Source organism: Cyprinodon variegatus, unplaced genomic scaffold (genome assembly GCF_000732505.1).
Source record: "Cyprinodon variegatus isolate N-32 unplaced genomic scaffold, C_variegatus-1.0 Scaffold1032, whole genome shotgun sequence".
NCBI lineage: Eukaryota > Metazoa > Chordata > Actinopteri > Cyprinodontiformes > Cyprinodontidae > Cyprinodon > Cyprinodon variegatus.
In genome coordinates, this window is record NW_015151485.1 from 206,654 (window position 1) to 210,937 (window position 4,284).

General features: G+C 41.6%; 1 long non-coding RNA gene across 1 annotated transcript in view; it reads left to right on the top strand.

Annotated features, from left to right (window-relative positions):
* LOC107100943 overlaps positions 1-3,936 on the top strand; it is a 13,472-nt gene extending 9,536 nt beyond the window's left edge. Inside the window, exons 2-4 of the long non-coding RNA XR_001482053.1 lie at positions 1,916-2,076; positions 2,471-2,588; positions 3,815-3,936. This is a non-coding gene — a long non-coding RNA (uncharacterized LOC107100943). The remainder of the gene's footprint in view (positions 1-1,915; positions 2,077-2,470; positions 2,589-3,814) is intronic.
* Positions 3,937-4,284: the final 348 nt, after the last annotated feature.

The window sequence follows — 4,284 nt, forward strand, 5'->3', positions numbered from 1 at the left end:
AACTAAGATCAACACTGCGGCGAGGAAGCAAGGTCTGGCAGGAGCTTATAAAGGGGAGGTCTCCTGATGAGTAGATGCATAACAGGTGTGCTGGAAGACTCCAGCCCTAGGAGACCCACGGCGCACTCTGCTGGAGACAGACGGTAATCTCCAGATCCCAACAGTAATTTCAGTCCTAAAAGATAACAACAAGAGACAGAAGAGGATCCTCGGCGCCCTCTGGTGGGCAAGCCTGAGGATCCCAACATTTTTACTGTGGACAAAGGCTGCAAACTCCAGCAAATAAACCGAAGGAAATTTCAAAGGATCATAAATACAAAAATAAGACAAGTAAACACAAAAATTTGACTTTGCACTAATTGTGATTGATTGGCAATTTGTATTAGTTTTGCAGACCATAGCCATTATGTGTTTAATTGCTTAAAATCTGTTCCTAGCATATTTCAGAATGGCTTATGTAATTCAACTACTCTTCATTTCATTTTACCTTATTGTATTTTACGCTAACATTCTTGGAGATTCATCAACACATCTTTCTTTTGTAATCGTTAATTTTATCACATTGATCATTTAAATTCCACATTTTCTTTGAAGCAAAACTAAATGGCAGTTGCAACTGTTTGTACTGAAGACTGTGAATGACAAAAAAACACTGGTGTCGCATGGGCTGGGCATTCCCGGTTCTAGACCCAAATGATTCTCATCAAACCCCAAATCTTTTTTTTCCTGGAGATATAAGAAATTAAAATGAGGCAACCTACAATAATATATTATGAGAAGTTTTGTAATTTCCCAGCTTCTGTGAATGCAACACAGGCAGTCCGCCTTGTCCAATCAAAGAGGAATTGTGTGGAAGCTAACAATCATCCATGTTTTCTTGGCTATTAGCGCTGATAATATTTTGAGTCGAAATAAGTGGAAAATGTTATTTTTGTCAGGATCCGGGACTTTGCCCACCAGAGGCCGCCGTGGATCCAAGCCTGGGGAGCTTGGACTCAGCTTGATCAGCTGTTTCCAGCCTGCTGATTAAGGAAGCTTCCTATTTAAGCTGTGTTTGAATTTCTGTCTGTGCTGGATCGTGTGTCTTACCTGTGCCACCATGCCTGTCTGAGCCTTGAACCTGTGATTCTTCTGAGTTCCAATAAATATTGGACTTTTAATCCTCCCTCTGTGTCTGTGAGTCTGCATATGGGCTAGTAAAACCACCACATCATGACAATTTTAGATATCTGAAATTTTAATTTTGACAATGAAAAAAATTTATTGGAGATATCTAAAATAAATTCTTTCCAGCTAATAAATCTTAATTTAGCCTGCAATAGCGTCAAATCGTGCATGCGCAATACCACAGAACAACCAGCCACGCTATGCTATAGGCATGGATCCGGGTGACTTAATTATGAGCAGCAAGTACGAGCAGCAGAAACAAAAAGCCGTTATTTTCTAGCAAAAATGAGAAAGTATCGAGTTGCCCTTGTAAGTTGGACAAAGGGACCTGACAAAGATAAAAGCAGCATAATTCCAGACAGCTGGATAATTAATTTTGACAAAGATGATACAAATGACAGGACATTTCTTGTTGAATGCCAAACAACTAATAGCAAGAAGCCCTTCGAAGATGCTAAAGCTCTTCAATTAGCAGGCAAGTCGGTCTTACACAGGCTCACACTCAACATCACTTTTTTCTTACCAGTTACTGTATTATTAAGTACAGCAGCAAAAAGTTTGTTACACATTTATCAAAATGTGTATTATTATTTCTAAATGCCCTAAATAACAGAAGAAAAAAGATACAAAAAAGTGTATCCTTATTTTACTATTTTGCAATCTAGAAATTTGGACATATTCTTTCTGAAGTATTTATTAATTGCAGTGGTTAATTTATTATTTAATTTGTTCCTATAATCTAATGTAGAAAAAGAATCTACACTGAGAGCTGCTGAGCAGGAACTTGAAGCCTTGGAACTGGAACCTAAGTCCATGCCGACTAAGAGGATGAGAAAAACATAGCTGGACTTTGGTGAAGAATATGTTGGCTCTGGTAACAAGGCATCAGGGTCTGGGAATCCAAAATAGGTAATTTTACAGAGCTTGATTTTACACTATGCATCATTAGTATATTGGATCATCCATGACTAAATACTGAAAAATGTATACCTTTGCCTTAAGAAAAAAGGCCAAAGTTGCAGCTCAAAGACAAGTGGAGAATGAATTACTGTTAGGGATAATCAGTTCAGCAGAATCGTCAAGCAAGGAAAGCAATGATGTGACCAGAGAAATGCAGAACCAGATCAATGGCTTACATACAGTAAACTCAAAACTGCGGAACATGGTAGTTACAGTAAAGGCAAGCATCGACTGATATATTATGAAACATCACTGTATGTCAGGTGGTATAATATATTTAGGACTAAGGGTATTTCTAGAGATGCTGTCCAAATCTAAAAAGCAATTTCCCATATGTTGTCAGATAGGTGGCCTGCAGGCAGCTTCACCACATTTGGAGAATCAGGAGCACTCACAGGCACAATTGTAATGGATTAGGACTGTAATGGATTAGGATGGACCCAAAGACAACCCACAACCAGGTCAGTGAAACTTTAACAGTCTTTATTTAAGAGAAGGGCGGCACGGACTCCCAGGACGTGCGGTTCATGTTCAGCAACTGGCAGCTCCTACAGACAGAGTGGTGGTTAGTGACCAGTGGAGGCAGACAGAAGTGAGAGTTAAGGGCTTGGTCACTAACCTGGCCACAGAAAAACTCGGTTGGGCACAGTCTGGTTTCAGGAATGGACGGAGTCCGTGCTGGGGTAATCCAGGGTTCTTTGTCCAGGTTTGGTCCAGGTCTTTAACAGGGAGAGGTCCGTTAATCCAGCTGAGGTATCCAAGGGAGAATCCAGGGGAGTTTCCAAGTCCAGATCCAGTTCTACAATCCGAAAAGGCAAAGACAGTTTAATGGGCAGACAATCTCAATACTCACGGGCAGGAAGGGTCAGAACACGGGTAGACAGTCCAGATCACTGAGGCTGATGAGCAGGGCTCAGGCGGGCAGACAAAATCCAGAGAGGGGTCAGGCTGGCTCAAAAAACAGGGGCAAAAAACAGGTCGAGGTTCAGACAGGCAGACGGACAATCAGATAAGGCTGGAAGTTCTCACCGTTACGGCTAGAGACGTTCTGGCACTGGAGGCTGGAGGGAGGGAGCCTTTAAGCAGTTGGGGTGAAGTGAGAACAGGTGCACTTATTGCAATTAGCAGCTCCAGTGCCAGGAACGGGCAGACAAAATCCAGAGAGGGGTCAGGCTGGCTCAAAAAACAGGGGCAAAAAACAGGTCGAGGTTCAGACAGGCAGACAGACAATCAGATAAGGCTGGAAGTTCTCACTGTTACGGCTAGAGACGTTCTGGCCCTGGAGGCTGGAGGGACGGAGCCTTTAAGCAGGTGGGGTGGAGTGAGAACAGGTGCACTTATTGCAATTTGCAGCTCCAGTGCCAGGAACGTTACAACAATAAGTAGACATTTGTCTGTGTGATTGTGCTAGTAATAACAGCACAGTCTGTATCACTTATACATACTCATGTTAAACGAGCACTTATTTGAAGTCTGGGCCTGTATGTTGCGTGTCCCAAAAACGAGAAGAGTTAGTGACAGCACTTTAAAGATTTGTATTTGTGTTTTAGTTCTGTCAGTCCTATAACTTGCTCTTGTTTATTAGTTTAATCTCAGTTTATTTGTAGCTCCTTGGACAATGTTGGTCTTCATGGTTTCTGCATGTGTAAAAAAAAAAAAAAAATTCTCAGAGATTCACGCTCTGTAGGTGGAGGTGAGAAAACTTGTCTCAATCAACACTACAACTAACCAAGATGTTGACTGCCCCACCAAACATGATGGACCTGAGAGTGACGGCCCTGGGGAAACATCAATTTGCTCAACTTCCAGATCTTCACCAGTAAGTATTTCTTAATTTCTAATATTAAAGGTGGTATAAAAGATGTTTGTGGCTATTCAGATAAAAGTCTGTTAGTGGGTTTTTGAATAAAACACAAGCGAAAGAGCGGGTAGGTAGATTCACAGCTTCCTCCCCGGCCACACATTTAAGAAAACGTACTCAAGCCAAGTTCCGACATCAGGGCCTAGCAGACAGAGAATACGGATTCTCACATCATTTCAGAAACACAAAAAACCCAGTGGTTCCACTGAAAGTGCTAGACCCACAGTTTATTCCAAACACCCTATTCCACATAGAGTATCTTGGTACAAGTCATTAAGCAGTATTAATATACTTAC